General features: G+C 37.1%; 1 long non-coding RNA gene across 1 annotated transcript in view; it reads left to right on the top strand.

Moving 5' to 3' along the window:
• Positions 1 to 23,890, top strand: part of LOC147583118 (uncharacterized) — a 283,224-nt gene that overhangs the window by 122,145 nt on the left and 137,189 nt on the right. Inside the window, exon 4 of the long non-coding RNA XR_015242840.1 lies at positions 13,999 to 14,087. This is a non-coding gene — a long non-coding RNA (uncharacterized LOC147583118). The remainder of the gene's footprint in view (positions 1 to 13,998; positions 14,088 to 23,890) is intronic.

Below are 23,890 nucleotides of genomic sequence, written 5' to 3'. Positions count from 1 at the left end.
ATTTGGGTTTTCACTTCGTAAAATGTTTGCTAATGTCCTTTATCTTTTTCAATTGAAATGTTTGCTTTTTTTCTTATTGCTTTTTAGTGGTACTTTATATATTCTGGATACCTATTCTGTGTTTATTAAATTTGTGGCAAGTGTCTATTGCCAAGTTTATGGTCTGTATTTTCACTTTTTTAGTGGTATTTTGATGTCCTGAGCACTTTGTGTTTCTTGGTTTATTTTGTTTTGTTTTTGTTTTTTTGTGTAGTCAAATGGAGCAATATTTTCTTTGTTGGTTTTGTACTTAACTCATATTAGTTAATAAATCTCCAGCCGACATGTAAAAATTATCTATGGCATCTTTTTTTTTAAGAAAAATCACTGCAACATAGTCTTTCTTGTTCAGATCTTTAGTTGACCCAGAATTTATTTATTTATAATAGAAAGTATAGTTCTAATTTTATTTTTTATGTGAATAAATTAGTTTCTGCATTATTTATTAAATATTTAATTACTAATATATACTATTCCCCCTAACATGTAGCAATTTTCCATAAATGTATTGCTTTATCTCTGGACTCTATTCTTATCCCTTGTTCTAATGTCTAATCCTGAAAATTACAACACTCTTTTGATTACCTTACAACCTCCCTAAGTAGAATGAATCCTTTTCAAGTCAGAGATTCCATCAGTTTTGTTCACTGATTTATTAGAAGCTCTTAACACAATGTTCAGTGCATGAATTGTTTTTGGTGACCATTAGTGGAATGAGTATCTTTAGGTGTGTGTATAGTTTCCTTCACCAACTTTTTCTACAAAATTTGTCAAACTATACTAAGTCCTTTGTCTTTCTATGTAAGATTTTGTTCAATAATCCAGCTTCTGTGAAAAACGTTGGTAATTTGATGGGAAATGAATTGTATTTTAAAAAACACGGATATCTTTTCCATTTCCATGTTAGTGAGTATCCCCATCCATGAATGAGGACTCTGTCCCTATTTGGATCTTTTTATTCTGATTTCCATTAAAGGTTTATACTTTTTCTCCAGAAAGATCTTCCACATTTTTGTTCCATATATATTTTGCTAATTCATTAAATGCTATATTAAGAATATATTTTTAACTTTTTTTAGACTGTAGGGTCAAATTAATTTCCTGTAGCAAACTTAATACATTTGTTGCAAGCTACTAATGCTAATTACTACTGAGTGATTGAAGATTCTCTAGGATTTTCTATGTAGACAATCATATTTTAAGTCAAAAATGATATGTATATACTTTTAAGATATTTTTATTCCCATTTTACTGTGTGGATTAACACATGTAGTAAAATGTTAAATAGAATCTAAAGAGACTGGTTATAAATTTCAACATTATGAAGTAATGTTGTGCTATATACCTTTTATGTAACTTCTTGGATACTTAACAATTTTCAGACTTAATTCTTTTGTAATATAAATCGTAAGGGCTATACTTTTTTTCTAAGTTCTACATTTTTCTATACATTTTTTAACAATTTAGAAACTGAATTTTTTCTAGCTGTTACATATTCTGAATTATTTTAAACTTAGAATATTGTTTTATTTCAAATAGATACAGGGGCTCTTCATTTAACTTTGGATAAAAGTGATACAAAGTTACACTCACAAATGCATGAACAGAGGCACGAACTGCATAGGGATATGGTGTTCAAATTTATACAGCCTGTGCTGACTTTTAAAAATTCTTGCACTTCCCTGTGGCAGTGGGCACATATTTTTCCTTACTGTAATCTTTTACTGTCTCTCTCTTGATGAGTCCTAGCTGCATGATTCTCTTTGAACACTCCATTATTCAATTCTAAAAACTCTTGACTCATGTCTGTGTGAATCTTATCTGAAAGACCTACGCATGTCTGAAAGATAACCCATAACCATATAACTTCACCCAGTGCAGTCACAGTGTAAGCCTAGGAGCATGTTGCTCTGGTTTTTAGTTCTCTCTTCATCACTGCCTCCTTGAGATACACTTCAAGGCATCAGCTGTGCATTTGAGACAGGATTTACTGCATGTTAATTTTAATTTTGATGTGTCTGTTATAACAGGGTTTCAAATTCTTCCTATTAAACTATAGCTGGGATCAAATGTCTGCTATTCTGGTTTTATTCTTATTTGCCTTTCTGTTAACTGCAGAGCTTTCAAATCCAGCCCTTTGTATCTAGCATAGCTTACAGCACTTTCTAACTCTAGCTATGCCAAATAAGCCATTGTGGAATTCAAATGGCTTTATAGTATCCCTTTACCTCATAGTTACTGCCCCAGTCTCTTCTCCTTTTTATCTAGTAAAACACTTGGTAAAAAGGTGGCAATACTTTTTTTTTTTCTTGCCTGCCTTACTTACCTCCTTAGCATACAGCCTTTTTGATTACGTAAAGATTTTTACAGATCTTGTCACTATCTAGCAAATGTGTTTCATTCTGGAAGTCAGCTCTGATCTCAGCGTACTGGCTGCCCTCATTGTGCTGGAAAGAAGCTAGCTGTTTCTGGACTGGGAAAGGCCAGGGGCAGGGGTAAGTGTGATTTCAAGCAAAGAAGGAATGTATGAGGTGTTTTTAAATCACTGCACAGTGTAGAGTTTACAGTTACCCAAGATAATACATTAGAACACATCACAATAACTCGTATTTGCTGAGGACAGGATGTTTTCATCAGCATACTGTATTACTTACCTCCCATGTGCCTCTTTTCTATTCTACTCTCCATTTCCAAATTATACTTACTGTATTAGCAAGAGTATGGGCTTTGGAGTTAGAATGGCAATCTTGCAAATTGCAGTTCTGGTTCTACCACTCACTAAAAAAGGCGACTCAAGATTTTAAAGGACCTTCTCTTACATGCATCATTCTGTCCTTTTATTGTCTCTTATATTCTAGGTGTTGCACTAGATGCCATAACAGTCACTGTCATAATCACTTGAAATGACCTGAGAGCTAAATATTATCATTCTTCCATAGAGCTGATAAAACTGAGTCTCTCAAACTCTTATTCTTATTTTACTCTGCTATAAACTATAATACTTTGTAATCACTTTATGTACTAACTATTGTATAATTTATAGTTACTTCAGAATAGGGAATACCATCTTCTAATAATAAGTCACTTTTAAAAGATCAAATTATTCTCCAAGCCATAGTATTAAAATATAATAATTTCAAATATATGTGTTATTTTTAGTAATACCATTGGTCTATCATAACACAACTTTTATCTTAGCAGTTTTCAATAACTTGCTAGTATATTTCCTATTTGTTAGGATAATTAATGATCATATAATTTTGATCATATAATTTAGTGTAGAACAAGAACCAGTTTACCTTTTCCATGACATGATAATAAGCTTTTTCAAAAGCAGAATTAGCGTATCAGTGGAGTCCATTCAGGAAGCAGAATAAAAGAACAGAGAACTTAGAAGTTCTTCCTGAGGATGAGTCCAGATCTCTTCAAAGAGACAGGTATGGCTACCACAGAACACACAGTGTGCTGAGGTGAAGAAACTTGTCAGGGGTGGAGATGCTACTTAGAACTGGCCCACCAAAAGGGGAGACTGCTGCCTGAGAACATGGCTGGAACTATAGGTCAGATGATTTCCCAGAGAGTATGGCTGGAACTGGTTTGTGTGGGTCACTGGGCTCCCTTGCTGGATAATAAATACAGAAGATTAAGACCTAAAAGTGGAGTGCCTTTCTAGGACTAGCACCTCAAAGTGTCTCTTCAGCAGCCATGGTGAACAGTCTAGCATTGTACCAGCTGGCAAATGAGACATGTGTAAATGGTGTGGTTCTGGTATCACAAGTTGTTGACAAACTCCAAAGTATTGAGCACACTTGAAAATGAGTGTAATATGTTGATAACATATCAAGGATGTTTTCATATGAGGGGCGCCTGGGTGGCTCAGTCGGTTGAATGTCCAACTTTGGCTCAAGTCATGATCTCACAGTTCATGAGTTCGAGCACCACGTCGGGCTCTGTGCTGACAGCTCAGAGCCTGGAGCCTGCTTCAGATTCTGTGTCTTCCTCTGTCTCTGCCTTCTCCCTGCACTCTCTCTCTGTCTCTCTCTCAAAAATAAACAAACATTAAAAAATTTTTTTAAAGAATGTTTTCATGAGTTTTACCTACATTTTTCTTTTACATTTGAATGATCATAATAGGGTTTTACAAGACTTTCTAGTGAAAGAGATTTTACTCTAAATTTAGAAAATCTTTTCAAAGAACATTGGAATCAAATTTCTTGAGGCATGAGTAGCTTTAACAAAGAGCAGATTCAAAACTTCAACCGTAATTTGAAGATATTTAGCTTGTTATATCCTTACATTAAAAAAAAAAAGTGGGCACATTTGTTTCTGTGGCCTTAGTTTTATCTCAACTAAGTTTTCTATGCCTTTAGAAGCATGTTCTTTAAAACTGACAGGAATACGCATCTTGACTATCCCATTTTTTAATGATTTCCAGACAATAGATTGAGAACTGGAATGTTGCTTTGGTTGCTGAATGGATTTTCATTCCTAATTAAAGAAAAGAAAAAAAAGTGATATATGCCTCATACATTTTTGGAGTCTACAACTTTTTCTTAAGAATTTTCTAGGGCCCCCTTTTCAAGAGACAAATTTAGAAATTGGTACTCTTTGATCATGAGGTATGGGCAAGGATACTTGTTTAATACTCTGACACCTATGATAAGAAAATAGTTAAAATCACCAAACTTTAACCAATCTCATCTGATCTTACCAACCTCAAGAACTGTCTGTGTAACAATACAACGGCTGGTTTGCAGAGGAATCCATCTGCTATCTTTTCATTGGTCCTTCAAAGTCTACTTTCTAAGCATTTAGGCCATAGATCTGGACTCTTAAAATGTAGACATTTTAGGAACAAAAACACCAAGAAATCATCTCTTTATCCCCACCCCACCCCCCTTTTTCTTTGGCATAAATGTGATTTAAACATTTTCCTGATAGGGAAAACAAAGAGAAAGGATGAATATCCTGGCACCAATAGAGGGCTGGCAAATGAACACTGCACAATGGGTAAATGGTTTAAAAATTAAGGTGGGGGTGTAGGCGCTTGGGTGGCTCACTCAGTTAAGCGTCTGAGTCTTGGTTTTGGCTTCAGGTTGTGATCTCACAAGTTTATGGGTTCTGGCCCCTCATTGGGCTCCACGCTGACAGCACAGGGTCTCCTTGGGATTCTCTCTCTCTCCCTCTCTCTCTGCCCCTCCCCTGCTCACGCGCTCTCTCTCTCTCTCTCTCTCAATCTCAAGATAAAATAAATAAATTAAAAAAAAATTAGGGAAAGCAGGGCTCAAAAGACCAAAACAACTTGATGAGTTTATCTGTACTTGAGATACTTTTCCAAATCCCAAACACTTCTAATAGCAGTTTAAAATAATAATGACAATGACCATTTATACTGCCCCTAAAAATATGTTTAAAAATTTAGAGAAATGAGCAAAGTTGAAACATAAAGATACTAATTTTTTCCTAAGATTGCTTAACCTGTCAGAAGTATGAAAATGATATCTGAGCCAGTGGATGTGCTTTGTGCTTGCTTTATTCAATGTCTGTTTTAATGCTCCCTCTCTCTGAGGGCCTGCAATTTTATTTTAAAGAATTGGAAACACTTGGAGTATTTTCATAGTTCCTTAGAAGAAATATGGGATGTTGTTGTCTACTCAGTTTTTTCTGTTGAATCAAATGTTGTCTTTGTTTATGGGTTTTTGTTTTAATTTAATCATTTCGGGGAGACATAAGGGAGAAGGCTAGAAGTGATGGGTTAGAGATTAAAGACAGGATAGGACGGTAAAGGGAAGTGTACATTTAACATGATGATGACTGTTGGCTGGTGGCCTATGCCATGCTTGTTACTGTTCAGCCACTTTTAACCACACTCCGCCTTTTAGATCTACCAACACTTAGGCCGTTACACTCATTGGTACACTCATTGGTAAAGGGAAGTGTACATTTAACATGATGATGACTGTTGGCTAGTGGCCTGTGCCATGCTTTTTACTGTTCAGCCACTTTTAACCACACTCCACCTTTTAGATCTGCCAACACTTAGGCCATTTCACTCATTGGTACACTGGACACCCTCAGCCACTGCCCTGTAGCCAAACTTGCATCCTCTGTCCAGAATTTTTCTTTGGTTATTTCTTTAAAACCCCAAGTAGGGGCACCTGGGTGGCTCAGTTGGTTACACGTCCAACTTCAGCTCAGGTCATAATCTTACAGTTTGTGGGTTCAAGCCCCATGTTGGGCTGTGTGCTGACAGCTCGGAGCCTGGATCCTTATTCTGATTCTATGTCTCTCTTTCTCTCTCTCTTTGCCCCTCCCCCACTCATGGTCTCTCTCTCTCTCTCTCTCTCTCTCTCTCTCTCTCTCAAAAATAAATAAACATTAATTTTTTTTTAATTAAAAAAAAATAAAACCAAGGTAACAATTAGCAAGTTCTTTACTGGGCTATATCAGAAAATACCTATGTTTCCTTGACCCCAAATCTGTATATTTTATATAGCCTTTGGAATCAATACTCAGTATTTATTTTGATTAAAAAAACAAAAAAGACGTTGGATGGAGGTATAGGATATGTTATAAATACACAAATTTGGACACAGCTGTCCTAGGTCAAGCAGAGGCAACAATTACCCATTGCTTCTGTGTTCAGATTGTCTTAGTCAGCATCTTAAAATGTGTAAACGCGTGGGGAAAATGTCCTGGATGATTTAAACAGGGTAAATTATTCTCCAGATCCATAATTACAAAACTCAGTTTGAGAACATATTTTTGAAAGTTTTTTTTTTTTTTTACTCAGATTGCCATTTTTCTTGGGATGGATATTTAATGCATTTGTTGTTAGCTGTAGGAAACTCGCTAACCTCAGGGGGAAAAATCCTTAAAATAACCAAGATTTTTAGAAACTAGATAGAGAAGAAAGCAGACTTGATTGCTCAATATAAGACTAAATAAAAAAACGATGTTATCAGCAATTAACTACAAAGCTTGATTCTAAATAAAAAAAAATTAGGAATCAAAGTGGAAACATTTTTAAAGAGATGAAAACACCACTGGTGGCTCCATGGGGTATGGAATTTCTAAGAGGCCATGATCAATTCACATTTTCTTATATCTAGGCAATATTCATCTTTCAATTATTTTATGAGGATGTGGGGGATACAAATGCTGAGAACATATATAACCACTGGAATAAGCCAGAATGACCCCAGAGCTTTCACCTCTCTCTTTTTCCTCCTTTTCCCTCATTGTGCTTTGCAAATAAGTTATCACCACAAGCCAAAAATGGAACTGAAACATCACAATGCAAGGTTTCATTAAAAATCACACAAAATCCAATTGCTTGCAGTAGTCATGACAAGACTTATGATTAACTGTTAAGTCACTCAAAAAAAAAAAAAAGGATGACCTAAAAAGAAATAAATGTGTTGGTGACAATCTTGGGGGAGAAAATGCCAAGTAAATAAACAAGCAGAATCTTTTTTCATTTCAGTTATAGCTGTTGCAAAGAAAATAATGCTTGTGTTAGAAAGAACCAATTTTTCTTATGAAAATTGAAGAAGTCTGCTGTTTAACAGAATTTACATGAGTTCTACCAATGCATTTCCACATAACCTCAGCATAAGGAAAGATGGGGATGGTCAAACATATGCCCAGTTACTTAGGAAGGCCTGCCATGTGTCAGAGAAAACTACACAGAGGATGAAGATTTGTGTCCAGTATCAGGAAAAAGGAAAATACTATAGGCACTCCCTAGAAATTGGCTGAATGTCCTTAGATACATGATGGTTTTGGGGTAGGAATTGATACATAGGTCTGCAGTCAGATGCTTCCAGGCTAATTTATGATGATGGAAGTATTACAGTGTTAGGATTTCTTTCATGTTCCAGGCCTACTCAGGTTTTTCCATCTGTCATTATGAAGACAGAGTTCTAAAAGCATAATTGTGTAATTATGATTAAATGATCTAGAAAAATGTGGAAATTTAGTGGCATATACCACAAATAATACTTTTTTTGTTTAATTTTTTCCCAAATATAAAAATGGTAATAGAAAATAATTATATTTACTAACCTCTTAACAAACAGAAGCAGCAGAAGACAATTTTTCCAGTTCATCCTTTCTAGTTTCCCTTCCTTGCTCTTGCCTTACAATCCAGAAATTAGCCACATTTTAGTGCTTACAACTTAGAGGTGAGACCATGTACTCTTCCTCTTCCATTCTGATGAATGAATGTTAAAACGTTCTACCCACTTTCAGTGAATTTGAGAGGACTCTTCAGGCCAAAAGCCGTTCTGCCTCATGAACTGGCATACAGACATTACAGCAGATGATTCCATATGTCAAATATGGTGGTTTTGAAGTTACAGAGTAGAGAAAGATTAGACCCTGTCTTTCTGCAGCGATCCATTAATGCTATTGAGCACGCAATGCCTGGCAGATTTACAGGTGGCAGAAAGAAGAGATTAATTGTTTTACGTTATTTATGCCTGGAATGTAACAGAGGACTAAGTAATTTGATTCCCATCAGTAATATGTTTCCTTTTGTCATTTCCCAACACCTGTCATTCTGTTAATTCATCCTTCTGCTTATGAATGTTAGGCACTTGAAGGAAAAGCTTCTTCTTCTTCTTCTTTTTTTTTTTTTTTTTCATTCACTTATATTGAGCTAGTAACTTGGGAAGCTTTCCTCTTTGTATTTGATTTCCCCTTAGTAGGAAACAAAAGACACATTCTAAAAGACTGCAGCCTGCCATAGGAGTTGTGTTTTTCTCTCCTTAAATTACATAAGACAAAGAGATGGATATGGGTAAAAGGACAGAAGTAACAGAAGTTACAGAAGTAACAGAAAAAAAATAAAAACTAATAAACAACAGTGACTACTACTACCAAAACCTCAGCTCCTTCACCATTTTCTGTAGGCTTAGTTTCATTGAAATTCTAGTATCAAGGATTGTTTAGATGTGAAAAGATATTTCTGTCCTCTGTTTTCTTCTTTTCCTTATTTCAAAGGAGGTGATTTCTCTGATCTTCTCTCTCTTTTTTTCCTGTCTTCGATCTGTAGCATTTAAATATTAAAATAATACCAGATGGGGTGCCTGGGTGGCACAGTCGGTTAAGCGTCCGACTTCAGCCAGGTCACGATCTCGCGGTCCGTGATTTCGAGCCCCGCGTCGGGCTCTGGGCTGATGGCTCAGAGCCTGGAGCCTGTTTCCGATTCTGTGTCTCCCTCTCTCTCTGCCCCTCCCCCGTTCATGCTCTGTCTCTCTCTGTCCCAAAAATAAATAAACGTTGGAAAAAAAAAAAAATTTAAAATAATACCAGAGAATGCCAATCATTATACTGGCCAAACATTTGTACTCTAAATCTGCGCCAAGTTCATAATGAATATTCTCTCCCATATCCCTGAAGGATCAACCCCTATATACAACATGACCCTGCTCAGTCAGTCACTGCTGTGTACTGCTATGTACCTGCCTTTCTCCAATAGCAACACTACACCTGCTTGTCTCCTACTCAGACCTCAACAATCTTCCTAGGTGGATAGAATGACCAAAAAGAAAGTCCTCTGTCTTCTGTCCAAATCTTCTTCATGTATGGTTCATGGTCAGTGTAATTTCATGTCCTTGAATGTTGATTTTTTTCCCTGTAATAATAATAGTAATGAGTAATAAATGTAATTTCAATAACACACAACATCAGATAGTTGTTTCATTAAATGTAAATATTTTATATTAAATACTAGTAAGTATTTGGCATATTCAGAGTTTATTCCCTAAATTCTAGCCAAGGTCAAATAGAGATCATTAAAAATAGGTAACAAAGCTTGAAGAGAGATTTAGTCTACCCCTCTGCCTGTTCCTGCTTTTTCATCCCTTCAATAACTACCAAATTTGGGTTTAATTTTTTGTTTCAGTTTTCACAAGTGGCCCATGGTTACATTCTTGTAAAAAAATAAAATAAAAACCTAGAGACACACTGAATCATCTAAAGTTTTCTCCTTTGAAGGGCTCTCCCTTCCTCCCTCAGTTTAATCTCACTTTCTTCTCCAGAGGAGGTGACTATTGTCCACAGTTATGTAGCCACTGCTTCCACAGAATGTTTGTACCTGATGGAAATGTTCCACATCTGAGCTGTACAATATTTCAAACATGGGTAATGGGACAAAGGAACTAAATTTTTAATTTTACTTAATTTGAATTCATTTCAGTTTACATTTATATGGACATGGGAGTAGGAACCCCCAATTAGTGTAGGTTTTTCATCTGTCCCCAGGGCTGTTGCAATGTACTTATTAGTTTCCCTGTATCTAGACCCATTTTCCTCTTCACTGGCATGAACCTTACACATGTCTGATCATATTTCCCTGTTACAAATCCTTCATTCACTCCCCTTTCCCCATGACAGCACTTTAAACTTATTTGCATGATATACAAGGTTGATTATGATCTGGCCTTTGTGTACCTTCATCTTCTTTACATTTATAAAATATGTCAAACTGTCTCATGCCTCAGTAACTTTTCATCAAACACATTTCATCAAATCTTAGGTAACACCTCTTAATTTTTTTGCCCCTAAATACTTTCCCAGGGACAATAGGTGCCTTTTATCTCTGTGCCTCCCAATATGCAACACACAATAACAGTAGGTACTACATAAATGCTTATTCTCCCATTCTCCCATCTAATGGAGAATGGCTATAATGCTTTCAGCTAAAACCTTGTTTAGTGTCACTAAGGGGAAAAAAGAAATCTAGGAGGAAGTAATTGCTATGGTATATATTTCACAGGGACAAAAATTAATCATTTTTATTCACAAATACTCTAACGTATTAGGACAATGTTTGGCATAGATTAGGAACACAATAAATATTTATAGAATGAATAAATTATCAAGTTATAATTTCATATTTTTTATGGTTATCCTTTCTGACCATTGTCAAAGTCTGTCAAGCAACTTCCAGGTTAAAGTAATTCTTGTGAAGTTATAAAATATAGAATTAAAAGCTGCCATGAATCTCCAAATCTGCCCAGTCTTTTGTGGTTGCTACTTTTCTCAGGCAAAGAAAGTCATTGCTTTAGGAGAAACAACATAAATAAACAAAACACCCAAAAAATCAACTCACAAAGATGGAATCCCATGTAATACTTGTCTAAAGCATCTATTCCCCACATCTAGAACCTTATTCCTGCTAAAACCCGGCACAACACTTTGTCATTTTTCACTACTCTTCTATTTTCATGTCATCAGCAAATGTAATTAAAGCTCATTTTTTACCCATTAGTAAATACTCAGTTACATACTTTGTTTACCATTAAACTCAATGCCTTCCGATGCATAAGTTCACTGCTATGTTAGCTGATTGGAGCCTTATTCGATGGGTTCCATTAATACTAATTTGTGGTTAACGTTTGCTTAGTCTAAAAATCCATTTCCTGTCTACAGGATTGTGTTCATATCCAAACCAATTTGTATTAATTTTGGAAGTCAAATATCAGGGAGCATGATGTCAAAATTGTTAATAAAACTTTAATATAAAACATCTTTTATATTCTGATCATAGTCACATCTTCCAACTGGGTAATAGTATTAAGTAAGAGAATATATATTAAGTATAACTTTGCCACATTACTGGCTTATTGTTCTTGATTTCATTACCCACTTTCCATATACTTGGATATATCGTCTCAATATTTTTGTGCTATTTTGATTGAATGACAATTTATATGAATAGACGTTTTATCTTTTTAAGGTACATGTGGGTTTTTTCATTGGTAAATGACTCAGTATTTTGGTCAACCTTATTTAAGATAAAAATCCACTAGTTGCACCAATGTGGGGATTATTTATCCAACATTTTATAACAATTTTGTCATTAATATCTAGTTTTTTAAACTTGAAGTACTTTCCAGTTGTTCATTCTTATTTTCCTCTCCTGTTGGACAGGGCTAAACACAAATGCATTGATTGAGATACTTAAAAAAATATTAGTTTAAAGTATTACAGTTATATTATTTAGGATATCATTTTTATTAAAAGTATTTATAACAAGAACACTTTAATGTCATTTGTTTTTACACCCTGGAAATTTGTCATTCTAGTATGTGAAAAAAGCTTGTACTTTTTTATTCACTATCCATACCCACTATAGATTTTTCTGCAGAGATAGATTACTGACTTTCATAAGCCCATCTTAAATCTTTCTTATTTTGTTTATGTTTCTCATTTCAAAAAGAAACGTACATTTTAATTATAACATCATAATACATTATCATTCATTAGTGAAGATTAACATCCTTTCTCAATACTCAGTGTCCATTATTTTTTAATTAGCTCAAATGTGGCTTGTATCCAGAGTTTCTCATTAAAACAAATTCATATTTTCTTTATCATGTTTTACAGTTCATTGAGAGCCCACCAATGATGAATATAGGAGTATACTTAGTTTCTAAGAGCTCCTCTGAAGGTTGAGATTGGTTATTATTTTATAACCAAATGTTATCTGTGGAACTCTCCTTTAACTTGAACCTGGTGCTTTGAGTTGAAATCCTTTGAGGTATTAGGGGAAATTCTTAACCCTATATTTCTTTAGATGGACTTAATATCCACCAAAAGAAAATTCTTTATTAAAATACAAAACTAAGGAATCTGAGCTGTTTCATTTGATTCCAAAAGAGTATAACAAACCAAAATGTAGATTTGTTACATAATTCCTCTCTTCATGGATATAATGAAGAATTTGCCTCCAAAATTCAACTCTCTCACATGTGGTATTGAAACTTGTATATTTTTTTTTTGAAGAGTAAAATAAAAATTGGTTTATAAAGGTAACAGAGGTAGAAAATGAGGCAATGTATAAAAATGTAAGAAAGTGAAAATCCTTTGAAATTGTACAACCCAATATTAACATTTTGACACAGTTCCTGGTATCTGTCAATACATTTACATCCAGTTAGTCATTTATTCAACAAGTATTTATGATGTGCTTACTAAGATTTAGCCAGGATTCTAGGCCTAGAGATATGGGGAAAATACTAAACCTCTTCAGCTAATTTTGATGAGGAATATTGCAAAGAAAGAAATACACAGCAAAATTTCAGGGAAGCCTAAGCCTAAGTTGTGTGAGGGAAAATAAAGCAGGGTAAGGGTTTAAGGACTGACTGGAAGTGGGATCCATTGCAGGTAGAATAATCAGGGAAAGCCTCTCTGGGGAGGAGACATAAGGAGCAGAGCCCTTGACTGAGGGCAGGAACATCAGTTATCTAAGGATAAACAGATCAGGAGGAGGGCAGTGTCTTTGGCTCCAAGGCAGGAATATACTTGGCAAGTTAGGACTGTATAATGCCTTGTAAGGGTAGATTAAAGGGATAGCAAGGGTATTGGGTAGGTGGGAGGGCAGGTGCCTCATAGGCCAAGGTGCAGAGTAGAGTTTTTATTATGATTGAATTCCTTGAAGTTTTGAGCAGGAAAGTGATGTGGTTTGCTTTGCATTTTTTAAAAATGATCACTCTGGAGAGTGTGGGAAGAACAGATTATAGACATGCACAGACACGGGGAGAGTCATACAATCTCAAAATGCTGTATATAAATGATCCAAATAAATCTGAGATTTTGTCACTTAATGATACGTTACAGACCATTTGAATGTTGTATGGATTGGGTTAGGATTGGCCAGGGTTCCTCAACAGTGGCACTATTGACATTTTTGGCCAAATGGTTCTGTTATGGGAGGTTATTCTGTGCATTACAGAATATTTAGCAGCATCCCTGGCCTTGACCCACTAGATGCTAGAGGAATTTCCTTTCCAGTTGTGACAATCCAAATTGCCTTCAGACATGGTCAAATGTCTCCAGTGGGGCAAAATCACCCCTGATTGAGAGCTGCAGGGGTAGGTAATGCTGCAGTAACAGAAACCTCCAAATTTCAAAGGTTTAACAACATGTACTTATTTCTCACTCTTTCAGAACAGTCTGGTGGTTCTCAAGGGCAGCTTCCTTCTAAGTTGTGGGATCCAGGTGGCTTGCCTCATGAAGAAACACTGCCTAGCTTTCAGGTAACCATTACAGGGAAGAGAAAACCATATCTTAATGCTACTCTGCCAGAGTGACCCACATGACTTTTGCTCATAGTCCTTTGGCTAAAATTCCTAACACAATTTTTTGGACTGCAAAGGGGCTAGGGAAAGTAGGGGAGTACATGGATATTTGGTGACCATTAAATGTTTCTGCTTCACTTCTAAAGGCACCAAATATCACTGGTCAAGAGAAATTCCAGAATTCTGCTGGCAGGTACTATGAAATCCTTTACCCTACGAGTGTGGGGAGTTGGTGATTAAGCTCCTAGAGTTGCTCTTGAATCTGAGGGTCCCAGACCCTACTTATCATGAGGTATTTGGTTTTGTTTTTTTTTTTTTTCTTTCCATCCTTGTTGGGCACATTGAAAATGGATCTTGGGTTTTGCTCTCCTTTGTGGCTGCATAGCTTTGTCAGTCTGATTTCTGACCTTGGAGAATTGTGGAGCCAAGGGTTGTTTTAAGCATTGAACAATCACAGACTTTTAAAGGCAAAATTTATGGTTTTTTGGCAGTATCACTCTCTCATAATCTTAAAAGGCTTCGTATCTTTCCGATTATTCTCATTTCCATGTGCCAGTAAGCTCATCTATAATTCTTTTCTAGGCATAGCCCTTCCATCTGTTTTATTTCTTTCCTTTTTTGCCTTCAAAGTCTTTCTCTCTTAATTTAATGGTATGTAATATAAGATTAGAAAGTAGGAAGGTCTTTCCTATTAAGTTTCAACATGTATATTTATTTGAATTATTCTGAAGATAGGTACAAGGTTTCTGAGGCAGGAAGATATTATTGCTCATAGTAATAACTGCATTCGTTCCCTTTGTCTCAATTTGTTTTTCCCTTTCTTGGGTCATGTGATAAAGGCCAGATAGATGTGACCTTATATGTACCTGAGTTTCTACTATAGGTAAGGAACCCCAAAAATATGAATCTCAGAGTTTATATAGAAGGATAACTGTTTTCTCTTCTCCTCCTGAGAGAGAAAGTAATCTTTACTCTCTCATGTAAACAAATTCTCCTTGGAAAGAGAAGACAAACCATCCTTGGCTCTTCAGCTCTGGAATGTACATAATAAACATCTGGAGGTGTGGGAATAGGGTTAGGCAGGCCCCTTCTGGTTTACAACCCCTGTAATATCTCCATGGCCCCAGGCTCCACTCCCCTTTGATAGACAATACACACCTCTAGGGAGGTCAATCCCAAATCCCTCCCTGAGCTGTATTGTTTATGCAGTTATGTTTTCACTTCCTAGTCTTTTCCTTAACCCACGTTTCAGTAAACTTTGTTTCAAAAACCTTCACATGAAAATATTCACTTCCTGACAATGCCCTTAATCTAATTTTAGCTCTGAAATTTTGCAATCTGCTGATATGTTTTACTGAGTATTTTTCACACAGGTTTTTTTGTAACTTACCCAAGATAATAGCTTTTTATTGATAGGACAATTCAGTTACAAATGTCTAAAGCTATTTATATTTTCCAAGAACTAATAGGAGAAAAGGTTTGTGGAATGATAGTTTAAACTTCTAAAGGATTATTATATTTCCACTGTGTATTATGCCATCCTGGTGGGATTAATGTAGTAAATCTTGATAAATGTAATCTAGTTATGGTATTATTTACTATATTAATTTCATAGTCATAGTTATGTTAGATTAATAAGAAAGTGTGGTATCTCTATATTTTCAGTTATATAGATCCTTTCTATCTCAGGGAAAGTTGGTATATATGCTTGATGTACATTGTCTGAGTATTAAAATTATTCAATTCCTTTTTGAATGGCTTCATATTCCACAGTGACTGAACTTATTAATAAAAAATTATTCTGTAATCTTTTCTATAAAATGTTTGGTATCACATCTGAAACATGATTTATAACATAAGATTATATCTAAAAGAAAAGCTTTATTTTCCCATAATATCATATTTGATAAGATTTTCCCTGAGTATGAATTCTTTGATATATAATAAGTTTTGATTTATTGTTGAACACATTTATACTTTCAGATACTCATAATATTTCATTAATATTTTAGTTCTCTTTTCTTCATGAGTGCTTGCATTTTGGTTCTTGAATTCATAGGCGTTTTCACAGATATGACTGAATTCCTCTGGGCCTAGAGCCTACCACCCTCTCTCTTCTCATGCCCAGATCTTCCTGCACCTTGAGGGGCATTTTGTGAGGGTGTGTGGCCCTACATTGTATACAACCAAGCTCCTCCCTATACATACCTCTGTGCACCATACTGGTGTAAGTGTGTACACACTTTTGGTGCTTTCTGTTCAAGAGAGGACAAATCTAAGGAGCAGGCTCATGTGGGCCCTCAATTTGGCCCTAGGGCTCTTTGGACAGGAAGTTATAAGATCTGTGGTTACATGGAGCATGTTTAAGCAGAGATTCAGTAGGCTTTCGGTGGGTCCCCTTTTGGTTCTGGACTCTGCTCTGTGGAGAGATATGGCTTGAAGATGGCCAAAATGGGCCTTTCAAATTGTGACACTTCAGAAAGCAATACCAGTCTCATAGGTCTAAAGACACTGGGTTGAGTGTTCTGATAAATAGTGACATGCTGCTTCTTGCTGAAAGCATTCCCACATTTAGTGCTTATATCAGTTTTCTTCCTTGTATGTGTTCTCTTATGTAAAGTGACATATGTGTTCAAATGAATTACTACATTCACATAGTTTCTCTCTGTAATAAAAATTGAGGACTGTCTGCTGGCAGTTTTTTTCCATATATATTACATTCACAGGGTTTCTCCAATGTATGTTTTCTCATTTGTGGTGAAATGGGATTTCAAATGGAAAATTGTCACCGCTTTGGGAATTGGTCAAAAGGTATTGAGGGGACTGAAAAATCAAACAGGAACACTGATATACCATAGAGATAATAATTATGGGAAGAAGCTATTGCCTCTAGGACTGGGGAACAGTGGGAAGAAGCTGAGGATATCATGAGTTAGAAACAGAAAGGAGGGACCTGTAAAAGTGGGATCTAGACTTCTGAGGAATAGTTTTGCCTGGCTGTCATTGACAAGATATCAAAGGAGCCCTGCATAGTGGGACTAATACCTCTAAGAAGGAGACACTGGCTGCTGCTGGTACATCTGATGGACTGTAATAACACTGGTCCTGGGGATGACAAAAGAAATCAGTGACTAGGAAGCAACTATTGTTTCTAAGATGAAGAACCATGGTTGCCATGATGCTGACAGGAATAGGGAGCACTCAGAATGGAGCACATGGCTTTTCCATCCTCTTACCTTACAGTGTCCTTGTAATTAAAGTTCCCCCTATTGGTGGAAATCGTAGCTTCAGCATCAAATAGCAGAGTCCAAAGTAAACAACTTGTTAAAAGGTATCTGGCCAGGCTTTCCAGGGGAATTCTACCAAACATTTAAGGAAGAATTAACACCTATTCTCTTGAAGCTGTTCCAAAAAATAGAAATGGAAGGAAAACTTCCAAACTCATTCTATAAAGCCAGCATTACCTTGATTCCAAAAGCAGAGAGAGACCACACTAAAAAGGAGAACTATAGACCAATTTCCTTGAGGAACATGGATGCAAAAATCCTCAAGAAGATATTAGCCAACCGGATCCAACAATACACTAAAAAAATTATCCACCACAACCAAGTGGGATTTATACCTGATGTGCAGGGCTGGTTCAATATCTGCAAAACAAATAATGTGATTCCTCACATCAATAAAAGAAAGGATAAGAACCATATGATCCTCTCAATAGATGCAGAGAAAGCATTTGACAAAATACAGCATCCTTTCTTGATAAAAACCGTCAAGAAAGTAGGGATAGAAGGATCATACCTCTAGATCACAAAAGCCATACATGGACAACCCAACGCTAATATCATCCTCAATGGGGAAAAACTGAGAGCTTTCCCCCTAAGGTCAGGAACAAGACACGGATGTCCACTCTCTCCACTGTTATTCAACATAGTATTGGAAGTCTTAGCCTCTGCAATCAGACAACACAAAGAAATAAAAGTCATTCAAATCGGCCAGGAGGAGGTCAAACTTTCACTCTTCGCAGGTGACATGATACTCTATGTGGAAAACTCAAAAGATTCCACCAAAAAATGGCTAGAATTGATTCATGAATTCAGCAAAGTTGCAGGATATAAAATCAACGCACAGAAATCGGTTGCATTCCTATACACCAATAATGAAGCGATAGAAAGAAAAATCAAGGAATCGATCCCATTTACCATTGCACAAAAAACCATAAAATACCTAGGAATAAATCTAACCGAAGAGGTGAAAAATCTATACACTGGAAATTATAGAAAGCTTATGAAAGAAATTGAAGAAGACACAGAAAAATGGAAAAAGATTCCATGCTTCTGGATAGGGAGAACAAATATTGTTAAAATGTCGATACTACCCAAAGCAATCTACATATTCAATTCAATCCCTATCAAAGGGGGTCAAACAGCAGCATTCTTCATAGAGCTAGAACAAATAATCCTAAAATTTTCATGGAACCAGAAAAGGCCCCGAGTAGACAAAGCAATCTTGAAAAAGAAAACCAAAGCAGGAGGCATCATAATTCCAGACTTCAAGCTCTACTACAAAGCTGCAATCATGAAGATTATGTAGATCATGAAGATATGTAATATGGTAGTGGCACAAGAACAGACATTAAGATCAGTGGAACAGAATAGAGAACCCAGAAATGGACCCACAAATGTATGGCCAACTCATCTTTGACAAAGCAGGGAAGAATATCGATGGAATAAAGACAGTCTCTTCAGCAAGTGGTGCTGGGAAAACTGGACAGCGACATGCAGAAGAATGAACCTGGACCACTTTCTTACACCATACACAAAAATAAACTCAAAATGGATGAAAGATCTAAATGTAAGACAGGAAGCCATCAAAATCCTCGAGGAGAAAGCAAGCAAAAACCTCTTTGATCTTGGCCACAGCAACTTCTTACTCAGCACATCTCTGGAGGCAAGGGAAACAAAAGCAAAAATGAACTACTGGGACCTCATCAAAATAAAATCTTCTGCACAGTGAAGGAAACAATCAGCAAAACTAAAAGGCAATGAACAGAATGGGAGAAGATATTTGCAAATGACATATCAGATAAAGGGTTAGTATCCAAAATGTATAAAGAACTTATCAAACTCAACACCCAAAACACAAATAATCCAGTGAAGAAATGGGCAAAAGACATGGATAGACACTTCTCCAAGGAAGACATTGAGATGGCCAACCAACACATGAAAAAATGCTCAACATCACTCATCATGAGGGAAATACAAATCAAAACCACAATGAGATACCACCTTACACCTGTCAGAATGGCTAACATGAACAACTCAGGCAACAACAGATGTTGGCGAGGATGCAGAGAAAGAGGATCTCTTTTGCATTGTTGGTGGGAATGCAAGCTGGTGCAGCCACTCTGGAGAACAGTATGGAGGTTCCTCAAAAAATTAAAAATAGAACTACCCCATGACCCAGCAATTGCACTACTAGGCATTTATCCAAGGAATACAGGTGTGCTGTTTCAAAGGGACACATGCACCCCATGTTTATAGCAGCACTATCAACAATAGCCAAAGTATGGAAAGAGCCCAAATGTCCCTTGATGGATGAATGGACAAAGAAGATGTGTGTGTGTGTATACACACACACACACACACACACACACACACACACACACACAATGGAGTATTACTCGGTAATCAAAAAGTATGAAATCTTGCCATTTGCAACTGTGTGGATGGAACTGGAGGGTATTATGCTAAGTGAAATTAGTCAGAGAAAGACAAATATCATATTATTCACTTATATGAAGACTTTAAGACACAGAACAGATGAACATAAAGGTAGGAAAACAAAAAAATAATAAAAACAGGGAGTGGGACAAAACAGAAGAGACTCATAAATATGGAGAACAAACAGAGGGTTACTGGAGGGGTTGTGGGAGGGGGGATGGGCTAAATGGGTAAGGGGCATTAAGGAACCTACTCCTGAAATCATTGTTGCATTATATGCTGACTAATTTAGATGTAAATTAAAAAAAAATAAAACATAAATAAAAAACAATTAATTAAAAAAATAATATAAAAAGATAAAAGGTATCTGGCAAGTCCTCCAGACATACCCAAGGAAGAATGGTCAGTTTTGGTCTCTGATATTGGCAGATTAGGTACCCAGTATTTGCAATAATAGAATCAGATGAGGGGAAGTCCATTGGTTGACTCATGCAGAGTAGTCTCATGGACACTTTTTATGTGAATTCATGGTTAAGATTGACAGACATGAACAGAACATGTTATTCTTTCCATCTGACATTGGAGACTGTTCTCTACAGCGGATGCCCAATGATAAACATTAACGTGGATACAAAGATCTTCATACTCTGTGCACATTGCAAAAATTCATTTTCCCATCTTTTCTGCAGATCCTCTTCTGTTGTTTCCATGTCTCTGACCATCCAGTCAGTTAGCCACTGCCAATGCATCAGGAGCTATCTCTCAGTCCAAATTGGAAAATCAAATATATGGTTTGAAATTCTGCTCTTGAGAGTTCTCTTCAGTACTATTTTTCAAGAACATTCCTGAATAGAAGAGTGATGCTACCAAAGGCCACTCCCTGTTGGTTCCAGGAATATACTGTGAACCATCTATAAAAGTCAGAGATTTTTCCTCCTCAGTCAACTTGTCACTGGAATTTCCCAAAAGGAAATAGATGTGGTATGAGGGAGAAGAGACAATGCAGGAGAAGTTGTCAAAAAATAATTTTCTGTGTAAGAGAACCATGGAGTAATGCATTTATTCCCAATCCCTGTGGATACATTGCATTTCTTCTATTGGAAATTTCCAGAGCTGTTTATAATAGCTCCATTTTTCTTAGACACTGTTAAGCATCATTAGATCTGATGTATCAATAAGTTCAAGTAGTACAGTGGTTTGTATTAAAATCTGAGCCAGCTTCAGGCTTCTCTCTTCCTCTGGGCCCCTCTGAAAAATTTTCACTTTATGGGTTTCCATAAATTAGTAAAAATAGCACACTCTGAGATGCTATACATTGTCTCAAGAATTCAGAGACTTCCAACCACTGTATTTGTTTTTTTAATAGTAAAAAGTGAAAATGCAATAATTTTTCATTTTGGAGTGAATGTCGCAAAAACTAGATCCCAGAAACATAACTGAAGTGATTAGACCCTGAATTTTGATAGGATTAATTCTGTCTTTTGGCTCATATGTGTCTTATTAAATCAACTAAGACAGTCTCTGTTTTCTGCTCATTTGGTCCAATTTTCATGATGTCATCAATGTTGTGGAAGAAATGCCCTATTCTGTAGGATTTCACTATGATCCAAACTTAAGTGGACTAGAGTTTGGCAGAGAAGTGGAGAGTTAATTTGTTAACAACTTTTGACCATGCTAGGTAAAAGCTGACTTCTCTTTATGTTTCTTCACAATTGTTAAAGAGTTAAAAAAAAAAAAAAAAAGAGTAATTGTCCTATCAATAGCTGTATACCAGGTACCCACACCCGGGATAGTAGCAAAAGCGTGCTGGGCTTCTCGACGTTCACTTGCTCAGGTCTGGCCTGGCGGGCATGTGCAAGGGGCCACAACGCCTGCGCCTGCGGGCCCACCTGTTGGGAGGACAGCCCGTGGAAAGGAGGGGCCGGGAGCTGCTGGAGGTGGTACTCTTCCTGCAGACCTGCAGCGTGGAGGCTGGGGTAGCAGCTCGTTCTCTTTCGGGTCTTGCGTTGGGCAGACTCGGATTCGCTCTTTCTATGGGAGAGGGCCAGGCTTCACCTGGGCACCCGCATCCTAGCCATGGCCACGTACCACCGCTGTGACCTGTGTTGGTGCTCACCTCCACCTCCTAGATACTTACACTTAACCTGCACTGGCTTTGCCCAACCCTTAGCCAGGATGACTGACAAGCCGCTCACCAGCAACAACCTTCAAAACACTGACAGTAACTTCACATTACTTGTGGCAACAGGATCAAGGAAGAAATGGAGGCTTTTCCGGAAAAGTTCTAGTAGAGGGGCAGAAGTGAGATTTGTAACTTAAATACACTACACATTTAAATCAATGGATTAAATTTCAGGGGGGAAGAAAGTGAAGCTGACACCTGTGGAAACGAGAGAAATATAGTGGTTATGAAATAGAGGCAGCATTCAGTGAACACCGACACTGACTTCCCCATCAGCAGGTATGAAGTCCACAGTCCTGCGCTGGCCTGTTCTGTCTCCTCTGCCTCTGACAGAATATTGGTTGTGCTCTGTCTAAACTCTGTATATATCCAGTTTCTAGAAGAAGATCAACTACATGTCAGAGTACTGTTAGTCATCTTTAATAAAAGAAAAAGCAGACGGCTTTAAAAGAGGTGTAATTCTGGACTACTGGGGGGAGAGAGCAAGAATATAATACAGTGTGACCTGGGACTCCTCCCCAGCAAGTAGTCTGGCTCTACCTCAGGAAGCCTCAAGTCCTCTGAGGTCCAGCCTGGCTGTGAGGAGCCAGGGCATCTGAAGAAGCTGGGTCGTTTCTCAGACATCAGCACACACACACTTGGAACTCCCTCGTGTCACTTGTTCTACTGCCCTAAATGGCTTCATGCATCCCCACCCTCCAGAATCTGGAAGAAGAATGCAGAGAAAGCGGCTCATACCATCTATATACAGGTATCAGAAGCTTTGATACGTTGCTCCCAAAAAGGTACTATTTCTAAACTAGCAGCTTAAATTGGTATAATACCCTGATTAAGTTTATGACAGTCTCTCTCTCTCTCTCTCTCTCTCTCTCTCTCGCTCTCCCTCTCGCTCTCCCCCTCTCTCTCTTCCTCTTGAGAGCCACTTTCTGCTGGTGGCTCTTATCTGCAATTTCCCTAGGCATTTAGTATAGGGAGAGGGAAGTTCTGAGGGAGCCCATTGATCCTGTCTTTCATAATAATAGTCCATATTCCATGAGGTAGGGAGCCAATGTCTACCAGCTGCTAAGTATATCTACTTAAATTATACATCCAGGGAATGGGAATATAATCACAGGATGGGTCCTAGGCCCACTGAGTTCATTGTGATACAGACTTGAATGAAAACACCATTTATCAAATTACCACTATATGCTCATTTTGACTTGCAGAATATTGTGGCCTTTGGGGCATCCAAGAATGAATACCAATTCTGAGCCTGTATTTAGACATTTTTAAAGGTGTGGCTGTCTCATCTTTCCCATGTACCAGTCACCAAGGTAAATGGTGGTAAATACCTTTGGAAAGACTAGGAGAAATATTGACAGTATTTGTGGCAGTTACTCAGGGTCATTCCTCAAAGGGAACCAGCCTCCCCATCAATCAGGCTCTTTGGGTCTGTGAACTGTCTTAAATCTATTAAAACTGGCTAAGCAGCTATGATTTCAATTGTGGTTATTCGAGTCTGGTGTTTGGTCACCAGACCTATTTTTTTTTCCTGTTATACAGATCAAATAATTTCTTAGTTAGGACTGTCTAACAAAATACCTGGGTAGTTTATAAACAAAAGAAATTTATTTCTCACAGTTCTGGAGGCTGGAAGTCATAGATCAGGGTGCAAGATGATTGGGTTCTGGTAAAGACCTTTTTTCCAGTAGACTTCTCATTGTGTCCTCCCATGGTGGAGGGAGCAAGGGAGCTTTCTTGGGCCTAATTATAAGGACATTAATGTCATTCATGAGGGTTTCACCATCATGGCCTAATCACCAAAGGCCCTCACTCCTAATACATTGGGCATTAACATTTCAACATATGAATTTTGG

The sequence above is a fragment of the Puma concolor genome, chromosome A2, assembly GCF_028749965.1.
Source record: "Puma concolor isolate L17-30 chromosome A2, mPumCon1.1.hap2, whole genome shotgun sequence".
Lineage (NCBI taxonomy): Eukaryota > Metazoa > Chordata > Mammalia > Carnivora > Felidae > Puma > Puma concolor.
Note: the sequence above shows the minus strand (reverse complement) of the source record. Positions and strands in the feature narration are given on the sequence as shown.